Source organism: Saccostrea cucullata, unplaced genomic scaffold (assembly GCF_032062105.1).
Source record: "Saccostrea cucullata isolate Sc308-1 unplaced genomic scaffold, CSIRO_AGI_Scuc_v1 ctg318, whole genome shotgun sequence".
Lineage (NCBI taxonomy): Eukaryota > Metazoa > Mollusca > Bivalvia > Ostreida > Ostreidae > Saccostrea > Saccostrea cuccullata.
The window spans coordinates 332,054-350,766 of record NW_026929462.1 but is presented as its reverse complement, the minus strand read 5'-3'; the positions used below and the strand labels follow the sequence as shown (position 1 = coordinate 350,766).

The 18,713-nt window shown below is 32.2% G+C and overlaps 1 protein-coding gene and 1 long non-coding RNA gene across 2 annotated transcripts in view; one reads left to right on the top strand and one right to left on the bottom strand.

Moving 5' to 3' along the window:
* LOC134280940 (uncharacterized) overlaps nucleotides 1–13,903 on the bottom strand; it is a 28,537-nt gene extending 14,634 nt beyond the window's left edge. Inside the window, exon 1 of the transcript XR_009994994.1 lies at nucleotides 13,867–13,903. The gene's annotated coding sequence lies outside the window, so the exon portion shown is untranslated. The remainder of the gene's footprint in view (nucleotides 1–13,866) is intronic.
* Nucleotides 1–18,713, top strand: part of LOC134280941 (uncharacterized) — a 41,869-nt gene that overhangs the window by 21,864 nt on the left and 1,292 nt on the right. The gene's annotated exons all lie outside the window — the stretch shown is intronic.

Genomic DNA, 18,713 nt, shown 5'->3' with positions numbered 1-18,713 from the left:
GTATACAGCAAGGTCTATACAGCTTGCTTTACCGTGTAAACCGGCCTTTACGGATAGATGGTCACGGATGTCAGACTGGTTTGTACAATTTTTGTCGACGTGTGAGTTCTGAGCAGGCCGTAGAAGTAAGAAGGTGTGTCCTTCATAGTAGAGAAAATGTCGTATGACCTGTGTGATCGTGTAAAATAGCTCTGTGCATTAGTTCGAATGTTTTGTGAGTGTTCGAGAAGCTTTCCTGTGTGGACTGTAATGTAAACTTTAGCAGCGGTGAGTTTGAACTATATATTTTGTTTGCTATGTGTTTTTGTTCTATATTTTTTATTTTATGATTTTTTTTTATTTTACAGTAGTTTGTTAAGCATTTTGTATACAAAATAAAATTACCGACATATTCAGGTATTTCATATGAATAAGTTTTATTTTATTTTATGGAAACCCAGACTTTGAAATAATGTTATTATAGGTGACCAGCAGTGTATGAGCGTATTGAGTGAGCAGGTGAACATTATGGTATACTGAGACATTCGAGGAAATCCGGTGTACTGGAGCATTGAAGGCTACAAGGACGTGTGACTGTTGGACAGTGTCGTAAACATAAATCCATGGGTAACCAACGACTGTGTGTCAAAGAACAGTGAACAGTAACGTCTTGGTTCAACCTCTGTGGTCTCGATAGTCAGTGTCTCCGATTTGCACATTGCAACATTTGTCGGGTCTGTTATGACATTATTATTGTGCACTATTGAGCACTACAATAAACTTGTGTTTGGACATACTCTTTGTCTTTTTTACAAGGTTTAGTTACAGCGATGGAATATTTCCATACCATGTATCACAAATTGTGACTGTCTTGATCTTTATTTCTTAAATGGAGCATCATTTTTTAAGTTTTAACATTGATTTAAGATTCTTCAATTTAAATTAAACTATACCCATTGCAAAAAATTGCAATTTAATTTCATGCAATTAAAAAATAAACAGCAATGTTTAATAATTCTCTAGGGAATGAACTTTTAGTTGGTCACGTGATCAAATCTTATAAAGCCCATAGGGCTTCTCGGTAGATATGACCACGTTGCAACTAAAAGTTCATTTCCCAGCGAACTTTTTAATATTTAAGGTCTTCCGTCTTCACGGAAGACCTTATAGTTATTGCTCTGTTTCTTCTTATTATTATTATTATTTTTCTGACACGATTTCTCGACAACTACTGGATAGAATTACATGAAATTTTCAGGAAAGATGTGCTGTAAGATATTCTTCAAAGTTCCAAGACAATTTTTGGAAATTCCTCTCTGGTGCCAAGTTTTGGACCATTTTCCTGATTTTAAAACGACATTTTGTCCACGATTAAACTCAAAAACGGTAAAAGACATCAATGTGAAACTTTCAGAGTTTATAGATGATTACCAATACTTTCAAGGACGCAACTTTTCGTTCGTTGTCAGTACTTCCTGTCGCTACCGGAAGCCAATTAAAAAAGTCCAAATTTTCAACTTTCTTTGTTTTTCAATATTTTTCTTTTATTTTTGGAATTTTTAATAGATATATTTATATTGATGCTTACTATATAAGTTGTTTTAATATTTGTTAATCTAAACTTTAGATATTAATATTTGAAAATCTGAAGCGGGCCCTAGATGGCGGCTGTCTCTGTCAAGTCCACCATTTCGCGATAGGGGCTTATGTAGTCGGCTGAGTGTATGTTTAAACCATTCTGACATACGGATATTTTAAATATAAAAACTATTTGGACTTTCACGTAGTAGCATGTTGCAATTGAGTGTCAATCTAAAACTTGATTTCTGTTTCACTGCTTAATGTAACTGGGCTAAATTCGATATGTAATGTGTACATTGTATTAAATATACTTTCCTAACGCCGAAATAAAATGAAGATGATAAAAATGTTTTATTTAATTAATCTCATTGAAGCTATTGCACCTCTTTAATAGATCAGTACAAAGAAAAGGTGCGAATATTTATGCCTGGGGTTTGACACGAAATTATAAATAGTGGCCCACCTTTTATGATTCTTAGATAGGTGTACTGTTGCAAAAGTATACACAAGTATATTTAAAGCAGTATTTCCAATAGCTTAATGGTTCATGCGTTGGGGAGAAAAGAGAAAAAAAAGGCGCATTCACGTTGGCGACCTGGATTCACTCCTCCTTGTGATCAAAACTTTGAATCACTTTTTAGTTCGATTTTACAAGTTTTTTTTCCTGAATCGGACGGAAAACCTCTCGTTGTTCGCAACGAGATCGTATCTAGTGTTGTCTATTACTTATATTTACACTTGAGACGAATTAATTTCAAGTACTACTGAATTTTTAACACGAAGGGGCCACTGTATTGTTATGTTGTGATGCATAATGACCTAGAAGTTGTTTGGCCTTGAAAGATCGAATGTTTGAATGTTCATTCATGTTTAGCAGCCCAGTTCATGACATATTTGTTTATAGTGAACATGATGAGCATGGTGAAAGAACAATGATTTCTGCTGAGAATAATCTTCTCCATAAGTTCTTAAAACAACTAAAGTCAAAAGAGGTGATATCGCTTGTTTTATTTTATACAACTTCAAAGGAATTCCGGGTTTCAAAGGTAATTGCGGTTTTAAACTAACTATAGTATTCAAAACTTTATTCAAATCGAAAGGAGATTTATTGTACATCTCGCTATTGAAAAAAAATATCCATATTGTTTATCATTTTATCCTTTTTACACTTATTAACTTAAAAATATTCCAAAAGAAGCTGCACCACGACAGTATTTTTTACACAAAATATCATTTCGCCTTATGATAAGGTCGTGCTACAAAATAAGATTCACACAGAAATGAACATATTTTCTCTTAGATAGGCTCATCTAAGAAAGATATTTGCAAATGTAAATAAGTAGGATTAAACCAGGAACCATATTTTGTGGCAGAAGGTTTCTTTTAAAGAAGAAATTATTTTTTTCATTTGAACAATATACAGTACCGTTAATTTAAGATTCCTTTTTTCCATTACTGGTTGCATGCAAAGATGTTTTTGCAGTGAGTTTTGTTATGCTTATTCGAAATATCTTTGTTATTATTTGGTATAAAAATCTTTCGACGAATTATGAAAATATAGTTATTATATTCTGAAGGTCGAGGAAAAAATTGAGCCAATTTTAATATAAAGAACTATATGCGGTATTAACCAACATTTGCCCCCCAAAATCAAACTTTGATGGAGTAATATTTAATTAAGTCCTTAAACAGGGGAGTATATGCTGACTTCAAAGCACTGAATAATTTCATAAGTAATGACGTCATATGTACGTAATGACGTCACAAACATGACGTAAATTTCAGTTTTTTATGAATTTTGCAGAAAAATGTACATATTTCGTCGATATTTTAAATAAAAGTCACCGAGCGCATGTGTGTTCAGGATAAATATTTTGATATAATGTGTAGAATGATAATATCAATGAAATATGTCAATATTGTTCCTGAACACACATGCGCTCTATAAATTTTAAAGCTTAAATTGTTGAAATTTTGTCCATTTTGTCCTCTTTCTGAAAAAGGATATAAAATCGGACTAGTTTGTGACGTCATAAAAACAGAAATTGTGAATACACTGCTCTGGAACTATAATATTTTCTGTTAACTTATATTTCTCGTACAATTTATTGAATTCAGCACATTTCAGGAAGTTTTCAAAATTTGACTTTTGTGGGGGCAAACATATGCAATATACCGCATATAGTTCTTTACACATATTTAGTAATACCTGAAAATTTACATCATATACCCCAACGGTTGGTGTTCTTTTCTGAATATAAAGGATTACTTAAAGAACTTTATTCGGTAATAACCAATATTTGCCCCCCAAATCAAACTTTGATGGATATATATTTAATTAAGTTCTTAAACAGGAGAGTATATGCTGCCTTCAAAGCACTGAAAATTTTCATAAGTAATGACACTATATTTACGCAATGACGTCACAAACATGACGTAATTTTCAGTTTTTTTATGAATTTTACAGAAAAATGTACACATTTCGTCGATATTTTGAGTAAAAGTCACCGAGCACATGTGTGTTCAGGAACAATATTTTGATATAATGTGTAGAATGATAATATCAATGAAATATGTCAATATTGTTCCTAAACAAAGTTGCGCTCTATAAATTTTAAAGCTAAAATTGTTGAAATTTTTTCATTTTGTCCTCTTTTTGAAAAAGGATATAAGATTGGACTAGTTTGTGACGTCATAAAAACAAAAATTGTGAATACACTGCTTTGACACTATAATATTTTCTGTTAATTTATATTTCTCATACAATTTATTGAATTCAGCACATTTTAAGTTTAGTTTCATGACGTCCCACAACGTCATTTTTTTTCAATGTCCGCTTTTTCTACCACATACACTTAATTAGATGAGATTCCCTGGAGTTGAGTAAGGACTTAAACCCGTCTTGTTTTTATGATTTTACAGTGTCAGGAACAGCAGCTTTAAATACATATAATATTGCAAATGGATTAATACATTGGGAGATATCCTCGCTCGATTCTTTTTAGCATATTTTGCTTGTGGGAGTTTAATATCTTCAACACATGATCAACGTCATTTTTTGACGTGATTGATTTTTCACACCTTGACTTAGAATTAACATTAACTGTGCATCCCTTTTCTCTCTGAACCTCTTTTTCAGTATTAAACAATTACTCTGGGTGTATTTAATTTATCCATAGCTAATTTTAACATTTTCTAGGTCTATACCACTTTTTTCAGGGCCAAAACTTTATAAAATGTTGGAAAATGTAATACCCTCCCCTTTTGACGTCATTTTCAAGGACTTATTCAAGGACATGGCACCTGATCCCACCTCTGATGTTTCGGAGGTCCGTGTTTGCTCTGCTCTTATTTTGTATATTTGTTTATTGGACGTTGAGATTGAATACTGTTCGTTATTTCCATATCCTTATTGTTCAAACACAACATGTAAAATTTACTTTAAATTTTCATAGAACTTTCAGAATGATTGAAAACTTCATATTTTATGAAGCAATAGTGTCCAAATATATACCTGAATTAATAAGATTTTTGGATGTCAAATGTTTATATCAAAAGAGTTTTTCTTTGTTATGCTTCGGTCGAATAAACGCCGTATTCGAGGTTGCGCCGCCTGGACATACCTTAGCTTATAAAAAACATTACTTATTTATTTAAAAATGAAATTTATGATCTACGGTTTATTCTATAGATAGAAAAGATGATGCTTATTAGATATTTTAAAAATCATTGATGTACCTAAAGCGGTTTTAATTTTATGGCGCCAGTCCACGAACTTTTTGATAACCCCTCGTATCTGTAGAAAATAACTCAGCCATAAGTACCTTTTTCAAAATATTGTGCAAATTTTAGATGTAAATGTTGATATTATAGAAATAGCTGGATTTTAGCACCACTAATATCTACTGATATTGGTGAAAAAAAATATCTGAACTTTTTCATATGATCCGGCACTAAAGTTACCTAGATATTGTTATCAATAAACTCAGCTACTAGTACCTTTTGTTTAAAGTTATGCTAGTTTGGAAAACAATTGTTGATATTATAGAACTAGCTGGATTTTACACAGCTGATATTCACTGATATTGTTGATAAAAAACAATCTCTGAGCTTTACCACATGAGCTGGCACTAAAGTTACTAGGATACCGTTATTAATAAACTCAGCTATTAGTACTTTTTGCTTAAAATTATGCTATTTTGGGAGACAAATGTTGATATTCTTAAAGAAGCTGGATTTTTACATAGCTGATATTATAAAGTAGCTGGATAGCTTGTGCAATGAATTCCTTTTGACAATCAATACCCATCCCATGTTCAAATATTAACGCAGGTACGATAAGGCTTCCCAGAGAATATTGTAGTGTACTCTGTGCATGCACTTCTCTTAAGTACAAATGTTTGACGTCATAATTGAAAATGACGGCAAGTCACTGCATACTTGACCTGTAATGATAGGGAGAGTGTCTTAAACTTGACATCTTATTTCAATCTGCATATAAAGATGCAGAGTGCTAGTTTAGAATAAACGTGTTTTTATAATTTTTTTCAAAAATCTAATATACCCGAATAGTTTAGATAACTTTGATTTATTACTCTTGTTTAAGAGTCAGCGTGTTCAAACTACGTACGAAAATGTACGTTTGACATTTACCCTTTTTTTACACCCGTGGACAGAGGCAGAATTCATAATACTTGTATAAAAGAGCCTGGCGCAGGTTATTAATGAGGATATTTAATGTCTGTTTAATGTAGAAATCTGTAAGAGGATTTTTCCTTGTCATTGAGTCCTGCATGGGAAAAATGTATGATGGCTTTGTTTTTAAACAGATGACGATATTAAGCGGAAAATACCGACAGATTTGTCGGTAAGTCGGTAAGTTTTTGTGAAATAAATTGTACCAAAGAAATAATATAAATTTTCCAAAGCACATTTCGGTTTCACAAGGATGCAACGAGTTTATTTATGTGACAAAAAGTTGATGATAATTGTGTTAGTAACCTGCACCGAAGCGATTTACGTGAAACACTCAAAAAAAGAAGAAATGACCGTCACGTGATAAACAAGGACATGTGATATCGTAGCAAATATGTTTATAGCCAAGAGAATTCTCACCAAGAAAACTCTCTTTATGAATTGGGCGTACTTAAGATCATAACTTAAAAATAAAACTCAAAATCAACTTTGCAATGCATTATTACGTTTTAAATTCATTTTAAGCTCCGGGATGCCTTAACAGTACTGCGAAGGTCTAGATGTGGGATATAGGATGTAAACCAGTCCCCCTGGCAATACATTTTACTTATATTACTAGCATTATACGTTTTTTTTTCAAAATTTGACCGGTTAGCTGAATATGTTACCGGTCTTGTACCATAAATTCCTTTTGACAATCGAAGTGTCCCTTCCTTGTTAAAATATGAAGGTCTAGATGTGGGATACAGGATGTTATTCAACCCCCCAACCCGCCAACACCCCCAACACCCCCTTGGCAATGTTCACTTATAATAGAATTAGACTTTTTTCAATATTGACCGGGCTTACAGAAAAGATGTCCAATCTTTGAAACATAAAATCCTTTTGAAAGTACAAAGGTTTCTCCAATACCCATCCCCTGTAAAAATATGAAAGTCTTAATATGGCATCCAAAATCTTGCCACCCCCCACCCCCCAAACCCCACCCCGGGAAATGTACTCTTAAGTACAAATACTGATAATATTATTAAAGTTTTCTTCAATTTTGACCGGGCTATAGCTAAATATTCATCTTTTTGGTCAGGGTAACTGCATTGCTTTAAGGTCTTCACTCTCCTTCTTTGATTGGTGTTTTTACTTTTCTTCTTAAACACGGTTTATAATGCGTTATTAAAGTTTTCAGCTCACCTAAGCCGAAGGCATTAAAAGATCTTCTTCTCAAGAACTTTTTGGCCAGAATAGCTGATACTTATGTGGAAGGTCGTGTAGATTCTAAATTGTACAAATCATGACCCCGGGAATTTGGCGGGGCCACAATAGGGAATCAAAGTTATCTATAGAAATATAAAGGAACAATCTTTTTCGTAAGAAAAAGTGGGCCAGAAAAGCTGAAACTTATGTGGAAGCATCCTTGAGTAGAATAGATTCTTAATTGTTCAAATCATTACCCCCGGGGCCACAATAGGGAATTTGAATTGTCCAAATTAAGACCTTCGGGTTACGATGGGGTCATGATAGGTATTACAAGGGGAACATCTGGATAAGAATCACATTGTCAAGGCTACTCAGGTGAGCGATGTGGCCTATTGGCTTCTTCTTTGAAAACAAATATTAGGACATATACAGCCATTTGAATAGGGGACCTGTAGAACAGCTTGTGGTTTGCCATTCGAATAGTCAATGGCGAATTAGGAATAACCTTTCAACTTCTGATTGCCCGGGAAAAAAATCATGAAGCACAAAACCACATAAAACTTGTCGTAAACAAGCTTTAAAAGCACTCTAGAGTTTCTTGACAAACAAAAATAAAAACAAATAAACAATTAAATAATACAAACAAAACAGAACAGAAAAAAATATATCGCCTCTATCTTTTAAAGGTAATTTGGAGTTATAGACAGTAGTTGAAGACTACTCTCATGCTGGTTTTACAAATTTTGTAAAACCAGCATCAGTCGATCTTTTTAAGATCTGAAAATCACTTTATTAATATAAATTATTTTTATTTGTCCTTTTGAAGCTAAAGAAAATGAAGCACTCACGTTCTTTTCCAAAAATGTATGTGGTGTCTTTTCCAAAGAAAAAAAGTAGGAATATACTCAAAGAAGCTAGATACTGGGTCTGTAGATGTAAATAATGGTGATGAAGTACATGAAGATATTATAAGCAAAGGCAAGGATAAAATATGCAAGAAATGCACCCTGAGTGATGAGGCCCCCAAGTCAATTCAAACTAATTTCACCAACAGTACTTGTGTTCGCAAAATAAATCGAGATATCAATACGAAAAATAAAAAAAAACATATAACACGAAGAAGATTCAACTGATGATGAAACCGAAGATTTTAAAATCAGTGAGATTAGTACTAGTCAGGAGAGAAAGGAAAATGCAGATGATATCAAGCTTCTTGGATACCAGTGACGATGCTCTAAAATGTTCACCAAATGAAAAATATTTTAGATACAAATATCACTACAACAGTTTTATTGAAAAATCTAATGACGATAGTATTGTAATTAGAAGCATATGCTCGTCAGATAGAGGGGTCTGTAATTTTCCCAAGGAATGTAATGATTCAACTAACAGCGAAAAAAACTACTCTTTTGAATTTTCCAAAGACGATATCTGTATCAAAATCAACGAAAATAAGAACGACGTTGACAAAAATACTACATGTACTGATGGGGAGAAGGAAACTTTTCTATTCAACCATGTGGGCCTCACACCTCTCACCGTAAACTTTTGTATCACAAAACTGCATTATATAACACAAAAGTACTCGTCGCTGACTTTGTTACGAACGAAATCTTGGAAACATCATTGCCAAATCATGTGCAAAATCTAAGAAATTGTTTTTATCAGCAATATTAGGTGATATCAGCGGTGTAAAAATTCAGCTACTTCTATAATATATCGACATTTGTTTCCCAAAGTAGCATAATTTTAAACAAAAGGTACCAGAAGATGAGTTAATTAATAACGATATCTTGGTAACTTTAGTGCTAGATCATGTAGAAAAGCTCATAGATTGTTTTTATGAGCAATATCAGTGGAAATCAGCAGTGTAAAAGCCGGCTACTCTCATAATATCAACATTTGTCTCCCAAAACAGTATAATTTTAAACAAAAAGTATTAGTAGCTGAGTTTATTAAAAAAATATATTTTGGTATTATTGCCAGATCATGTGGAAAAGCTCAGTGAACGTTTTCTATTAACAATATCAGTGAATATCAGCGGTGTAAAAATCAAGCTTCTTCTATAATATCAATATTTGTCTCCCAAATAGCATAATTTTAAACAAAAGGCACTGGTAACTGAGTTTATAAATAACGATATCTTGGTAACTTTAGTGCCAGATCATGAGGAGAAGATCAGAGATTATATTGTTTTTATCAGCAATATCAGTTGATATGAGCGATGAAAATATCAAGCTAGTTCAAGAATATCAAGATTTGTCTCCCAAATAAGCATAATTGTTTACAAAAAGTAGAATGTTCAAGTCAGTTACTAGTAGAAACTTTACATGCATGCCATAGCAAGCTACCACTAGCTAACACTATCTAGTTACTATTCACTTACTTCTTGTACCCAGCTACTAGTAGCTAACTTTACCACATGTCGTAGCTAACTACTAGTAGCTTAATTTTCATATCTTATTAAATGTGCCTTCTTTTGATGACTGAGTAGAATCATATTTTGGAAAAAAAATATGGACAGAAATAATTTACAAGGATTCTGTACCAAATGTCCTAGAACAATAAAGTTAGGTTACCAAGGATGGCTATGATTTAGATTTGTTAAACACAAAAAGCATTCGGTTAAATGGAAAAAAATATTTTGGCTTTGAGGATAAATGGTTCAGATAGCTCCAGATTTCTTTAGAATTAGAGCTCTACTCAATAGCTTATTTATAATAATGCATATATTTTGCCTTCAATAAACTATTGTCTTACAATTTGAGACAATGCATCTAAAACTAACATTGAAAGAATTCATAAACTTCAGAAACGGTTTGCTAGAATTATTCTCGATGCAGCACCCGAGGAACCATCAAAACCATTGTTTGAAAAACTGGGATGGCTAAATGTATTTGAATTAGTCACACGACATGAGTGTATTTTATTGTACAAAACTTGTATGGTAAAATGGTATGAGCCCCGAATATCTCCAGGACCTTTTTGTTTTTCATAGCCATGAATCCTATTCCTTACGTTCAGAATTAAATTATAATCTTCGTTTACCAAAACATAGAACACTTTCATTTACAAATTCCATTCAATATTCAGGTGTAAATTTATGGAATAACCTACCATTACATGTAAAATTATCACCAACCTTACCTATTTTTAGACGAAATGTAGAAAAAATTATAATTAGCCAACGTATGTTAATAAATGTTTGAATATGTCCTTTGTACAAGATGTTTGATAACTACTATTGTTTAAGACAATGTCTCTAAATATTGACTTCTTCATTTGAATCTCATTAGATATACATTACATTATGCACTAACGAACTCTACATGTTTTATCTTTGATTTTATCATTTTATGTGATATGTTGTTTTAAATTAGAAGGCCTCGGGGAAGAATAGTACCTTGTACTAATCGGGTTACCTCTAAATAAAGCATTATTATTCTTATTCTTATTCTTCTTCTTATTATTATTATTATCATCATCATCATCATCATTATTATTATTATTATTATTATTATTATTATTATTATTATTATTATTATTATTATTATTATAAATGATATAAACTAATGCTCTGGTGTGTAGAACTGATTCCTTGTGCAAGACTGTATATGGGACCAATTCAGTTACATTTGTTTCATTTCTGGAAATCAGACATCCAAGCCCTGAAGTTTGGAATTGTGCGAGTTTCTACAGTACGTAAATTAATTGTATATATATTTTTGGGCCTTATATCATTAAAAAGAATGCAAAAAATAAATTTCTAGAATATAAAGAAATTGAAAACCTTCTATGATGTTCAAAACTCTGCCCCCCTGAAACCATCCCTATAAATCATTACAAATATTTTTCACTTTAATTTTTTTTTGAACATGTGAATAAGAATGGAAAAATCTTCGCGGTGAAATTTGTTCATTTAAGTCATTAAACATGACTCAAGTTGTTATTTTCAAAATTTTTGACAAAAATGTGTTTGTATCATCTGTTCTTAATCATTCTAAAATATCATTGAACAGGTCATTTCTTTGGGCAGTGTATTTCGCACAAGAAAAAAAACGTATGATTAATAATGGACTGTCATTATTATTTCACCTAAATAAGTCTTTATTAAGAACACAATTATGTCTTAATCTAGAATGAGTTACGTTCCAGCAACGACCACCAAAAGTAAAAAAAAGGACGGAGAAGGTATTCTCTGAGAGTTTATATAATTTTTGACGTGGTTGTAGATTCGATATCATGAGAAGACGAAAACGACGTGAAATATCTATTTAACGCTTCAACCATGTCAATATCACTGTAAGTAATATGTTCATTTTCATTTTCTGTAATATCCTGCAGCGGTCGAATTTCGGACCTATCCTTCGTTTTAAAAACATCTTGTAATAATGTTCAAAAATTTTTAGAACTTTTGAAAATTGCTTTTAATAAGATTAGCTTCTTTATTGTTGTACTTGTTTGCCATTGCTATTTTTCATGTTATTTACTTTGTTGCGTAGCTTTTCAAACTTATCCAAATCTGAATTTTTTTTTTTTGTTTTATTGGCTTGATCTCTTCTACGATTTCTCATACGGTGTACGAATCCTTTTTGCATAATTCGTAATCGAACCTTGATTATCTTAAGGCCTTATAGTTATTCTTTTTGTGAATGCATTTTTAACATGGTTTAAAAACATAGCTGAAAAATTACTCTTCGCCTGGTCTACATCTTTGGCGTTATTAATAAGCGTATTCCAACCTGTATTGCGTATAAGTGCGTTTAGTGTTTCAAAAGGACAAGATAGGGTTACAGCCGAATCTGGCCCCTTATTTGATATAAATATCAGAACAGTGCTAAAATTGTGATAGTTTGTAGTTAAGAAGTCAAAATGATGCTAACTTTAAGACAAGCACTAATTTTGATTCAAAGCTTATATGAAAGCCACTAGAGGGTGCAGAAATAGGACATTTTCCGGAATTTCCCAAAATTTCTCTACAAAAAACAGAACACAAGCTTGCCTATCTGAGATTTTTTACACATAAACTGCATCTGATATCAGTGTTTAAAATATATAAATGTGGTAGATAGGCAAGCGTGTGCTATATGTTTTCCGAAAGAAAATGTGCTGTAAAATTAATGAAAATTAATATAAAAATTAAAAATTTTGAAAATTGACCTATTTCCTGACCTAACTATGACCCCTGTATATTCTAAATCTCAAAACCAATTCTCTTTTTGTGGCAGGGGTGACAACAAGTTTTTATGGATAAACTGTTGGATCATTTTGTAAGACACCCAAAATCGGAGGCCAAATACTGGTCTTACCCTATCTTGTCCTTTGCATTTATGTAAGGCCATATTTCTTGTATGTGATTTAAGATTTATGTGTAATGGAATAGAATAATGATAGGGGATTGAAATGCCTTTGAAATTGTCCAATCAAATCATTTTATATTTAGCCATTCAACTTTTTTTATAGCCAATCAGAGTTCCAAATTATTAACCAATCATAAGTGAGTAGAACAGGTATAAATACATACACCCACAAAGTTTTCTATTACTTGGTGGTTACTCTTGGTTTCCATAACACCTCTTAGGCTAGGTTCTTGGGCTTTGTCATGAAACATCACAATATTGTTCGTTAGACCACTCAGCTCAAGAATCGAAATCCTTATTAGTGTCTCAGTGTCGTGTGTCTTGAGGGCATTTTAATAAAGGTATATCTGTGACTAGTGCTAGTGTGTGTTTTAGGGTAGTTGAAGACTCTCGGGAAACAACAGAATTGTTGGTTATACCACTCAGTCTGCAGTTAAAAAAAATAAGATTTATATTTGATTATTTATTTCATTGTGCTTGATTCTTATTTTATAATTTATTGTCATTAAGTTCATGTCATGTCATCCATGTAGGACCTAGGAAAAATATCATACATGTAACACGAGTTCGTCTTTTTTGCCAATCCAAATTATATATTTTTATTGTTAGTAGATCGTCTGCAGGAAGTTGACGTAAGTTTGTTTGATTTTATATCATAACGTAATTTTTAAGAAAGAAACCTAAGCCAACTCAATTTGTACTTTGAAAACGTTACATATATATGTGCTTTTGTGATTGCTGAGAGATTGCTCTGCGTCTATTTTTTCCCAGAGTCCATTACGTACCTCAGCAGGTACATTTTAACTGATAAAAATTGGGTTTATGAGAGATTTCGTAATCTTTCGTGACTCCGTAAGCTTTGAGATCCCCATTATATTGTTTCTATGGATTTTGAAATTGTTTGAGCTGTTCATTTTTATCATATTTAATAAAAGTTGATATTTGGAACAAATATTGTCAATATAGAATATTGTCTATCGATCAATTACTTCAATTTCAGTAGACCATTAGTAAAATTTCATCCATAAAATAAATGAGAGAATGATATTCATCTTACCCTTTCTAAAGCAATCATATCTCTGTCGATTGTCTAGAGGCGTAACTGGAGTTTAATATACAGTATGCAGCTTGATATGAATTATCTTTCGGTCATATGAATGCACTGACTCATGGACTCTGTTTAGTTTAATTTTCATCGCGCTTTAATATCTTTTAAAATATTTTGTCTAATAGTGTTTACATTTCACAATCATGAAAGAAAAATTACCAACACACACGAGTGTATATATATTGAAGTCAATATCCTCCGCGGATAGGGCAAGTAATGTCTGTGTTTTTGGGTATGTTCAGTACGTTTCAGCGGGGACTCAAAACTGACTAAGTATTTTGTCTCCAAGGAAAATGTTCATCAGGCAGATCTTCGACACTTACAAAAATATAATCGTTCTGACCAAGTTATATCGAGATTATTTTGAGGGGATATAAAATAAACGTTCTTATAGTGGCATAACTGTCTGAAAGATAGTTTGGGGATAAGTACAAACTTTAACCATTTTTTTTTCTAATTAATGTTAAAAATACATATTTAGCAATCGAAAAGGAACTTTCCATATGATTTTCAAGTCAAATGTAAACTTCTGAACCCCTTTAGTCATTTCGCCGATTGTTTAATCAGTAAAATGTCATGACAACTGTCGAAGGGACCAGAGAGAACACTCGTGAACAAAATTAGGCTTTTTGTAGGTATCCATGGCAACAGTCAGTTGCTATATTGAAACTGAATAACGATACACCACACCTAAAAGCAGTGATATTCTCCTTTGAGGAAAGTTTGAAGAGGATTTCCCAGCCATCTCTGAGAAACAGCCCGTATAACAAAAACATGCGTACAATTGCAATATATCGCCCGACTTCCTTCGGAGCGACATAAATGTCACACTGCTGTTTTGATCTCTGGTATCAACCCGAACGGTTTGTATCGTGCCAAACCCATAGGGCTAATACAAGGACCGAAATCAAAACAGTTGTGTGCTGTTGTTCTAATATACATTTAATCCAAAGAAAAAAAGAAACATTTAGATATTTTTATTTTAAAAAATTATATAATTTTATGTTTAAAATAAGAGTTATTTATTTTGATGTTCCTTAAGATGTTGCTTCACAATGAATAATCATACAGAGTAATAATTGCCTGGTCTGTCATCAAAAAGAATAGTCCCGGTGTTTTGAAACATTTCATTTCGAAAAACATTAAATGAAAAATTAAGCAGATATAATGCTTTGAAATTTGAGGGCGAGACAACCCCTTGACGACGGGCCAAGACAGAAATTTATCAACTCCGAGGGCAAGACAACCCTACCTCCCAGGTGCTGCTTTTTTAGGGCTGATTACACCACTAGGTATATGACATACGAATGTTTATCACTGACATTCAGTATCAATGTAATGGGTCAGATTGCATTTGTTCAGTGTTTTTGTTGTAGCTGAAAAGCGTGGTAGGGGGTGTCTCACATAAAGAGTATTACCATAAAAAATTCATTATTTAGTAGTTTTTATTTCAAAAAGAAATACAGAGATGACGGAATATATTCAGATAAATCATTAAGACAAATTCTGACAGACTTGTTACCAACTGTACTTTGTAAAAAATGGTCTCTGTTGGTTTGTTTTTTTTTTCTGTGTATGGCAAAAAAGGAAAACATGGCGAGTCTGGGATGCTTACTCCTGTATAGCTCCTGATTGCAACTCTTAAATTTTCAGAGATCCGTGATTTCTCCGCTCTTAGGATGTATTAATTATTGAAAATGTGTGTACACATTTTTTCTTTAAAAATTTACTACTTTCCTGTTGTTAGTTTTTACTGTCTTTGTATGTTTCAAAAGCTTTATTTTTTTATGGTATTATTTTTTGAAGACGTGAGTCGTATTTTGTTTTATGTGTGTATCTTTTGAATACTTACCTTTTTGAAACAAATGTGCAAATAAGTATATCAAAGCAGGACAAACTCAATTCTGTCGAAGCGGTAGGAAATTTTAGAAGTTGACTAAAGAGAGTGAGAAGAATATAGGTTTCATTTTATATTGTAAAGAAGCATCGTCATCCATGGATTGCTGTTTTAGCATGATGTTTTTTTAGGGGAATATTTATTCAAATGAATTCATGAAAACATGTGAAAATATAAGAATAAAAAGATTGAGGCTACACTTTGAATACTGGGGAGGCAGCTTCCTTATGAACCGAGTTTAATATGTAAAAATGTACCTGTATATTTAACCTATTACAGACAATAAAAAAGTTAACAAGATTTTCCAACAAGTACTCGGAGTGTAGGAAATACAACATTAGCCAATAAACACTTCAAGTAAATGACAATGTTACTTATTAGAAGATAGGTTGAATTTCATTCATAAGATGCACTCTACTTGAGATACACAATACATTAACCTACATACACTCAAAACACTTACACCTCCTTTTAATGAGTGGATACGGAACTAAAATGTGTCCCTGTATTCTACGGTAGACACATTCCTTATTCACATCTAATTGCAAATTCAAAGTATACTCTAGAGTAGAGTCATTCATATATCTTTCAGTTTTAAGAAACGAAATCCTCACATTATTTAAAAAAAAAACGAACAAACTGTGACAGACTCTTTTTCAGACCCATAATTAGTTCTAAATTGGATGATTCAATTATCATATGCTTGTGATATAAAAAAAGTGTCCTTTTAAATTATTCATTAAAAAGATACGCAGGGAGGATATATGTTGCCTCCCATAGAAAAGTAAAATGCAATCTTGGCCTCCGATGCTCTTTATGCCGACCCATCACATTATAATAGAAAATGACTTTAAATCAATGCATACCTTAGCAATAAGTGCAAGAAAAGTGTTATAAACTTTATTCTTATTTAACAACGGGAATAGAATAAAATTCATTTCATACAAATAAGGAATAATGTTCATAAGGTGTAGATCGGATTTTCTTGTTTTACACCCAAAAAATGCTTGGATACGCAATTTGGAAAACAAACTCATAATGACAAACAAAAAAGTGGCAGTCTTTATCAGAAAACATATGGAGATAACGAACAGTATTCAAGATCAAATGTCCATAAAACACTACAAAACAGGAGCTTTTTCAAGGGCCCACATATTTCCGTATCACCCCTCTAAATGTTTACATAACTAATGATATTTAGTCAAATTATATGCTATCTGAAGTACATTGTTGTGAGTTGTGTACTGTTTCATCATGTACACATGTATATGAATAGTAATATTAAGAAACTTCTTGATCATTTCATAGTGGTAAACATGTATGGTTATATATATGGAACTTGAATTTTGTGTATGTCAAGATTGTTCTCAGTTGATTCCACACGCAAAACCATGCTCTATGTATGAACAATTTCTAAAACGAGGTAAATTATTGACAAGCAAGCTGATGAAACAATAATATCAGTTGTCTCGTTTAAAGTCATCATTTCGTAAGTTCTATATTCGAACCAAATACCTTGGTAGCAAATACAATTTATTAAAATTAGATAAACACATCTCAGAATAAAAAGAAAAAAATCTGAAGATGAAATCCTTAAAGTTCAAAAAGAAATATGAAAAACAATAAGTCCTAAGGAAGTGATGGAAATACAGTTGAATTTTTAAAAAAAATTCTGGAGGGATCTGAAACAAATTATATGTCAGTAAATAAATTGCATTTTCGTCAGTAAGATGCTCTCTGTTTCTCAATGATTGGGAATTATTTCATGTTTGCCAAAGGGAGACAAACTTAGACAATTTTTAAGAAACGGGCGAGCCTATACTAAATGTGGTTTACAGATTAATTTCAGGGTGTCTAAGTTTTAGAATTAAATCAACATTAGAGTATCTTATTTCAGACACTCAGTCAGGTTTGGAGAGAATACAAGATTTATTTATGATTTAATGGAATATACTGACCGAAAAAATATACTTGGATTACTTTTGTTGATTGATTTTTAAAACGCTTTTGACACTATATTTCTTGGACTTTTATTTATAAAGTTTTAAAATATTTTTGCTTCGGTGAATATATAATTGAATGGATCAAGATTCTTTACACAAATTTAAGGCTTCTGTGTTACAAAGTGTTTTTTTTTTTATCAGAACAAATTGATATAGAGAGGGGATGTAGACATGATGACACCATATTTGTTTCTCCTGTGTGCCGAAATTCTAGCAGTCTTGATCAAACAAAATAAAGATATAAAGAGTATTATGATACCTGATAAAGAACATAAAATGAGTCAACACGCTGATGAAACATCTCTTTTTTTGATAGTTCACCTAAATCTTTATTCGTTGCCTTGACTACTTTAGTTTAATTTTTTCTCAAAAATTACATTTCTACCGTAACTTCCCCTACCTATGCAGCCATAGATGTATAATTTCATCACGTACATATGGAGCTTACGTATTTCAGTTGATTCGATATATCAAGAGCTTGCTCTAGGTATAACAAATTTGTAAAACATGGTAAATTATTGACAACAAGTTGATGAAAACAAGAATATCAGTTGTCTCCTTTAAAGTCATCATTTCCGTTAGTTCTATAGTCGATACAATGGTCTTGTCAACAAATACAATTATCACTGAGTCAAATGCTGACTGATTGTTTTCATGTTTATTGTTAGTCCATTATAAACCAAATTGGCAATGTATTTTTCCTGATCATGACAAGGAGCACACGGCGGATGTGTTGGTCGGCAGGAGAAGCTCACTTCTTTAATAAACTGTATTGTTTTATGTGAGGACCTTGTTTTAATCCTGTATATTTTGTATTGTTTTATTGATTCATTTAAATGTTCGTTATCTCCATATGTTTCACTTCTTAGAAAAATAATGGAAATCGTCGTTCAGCC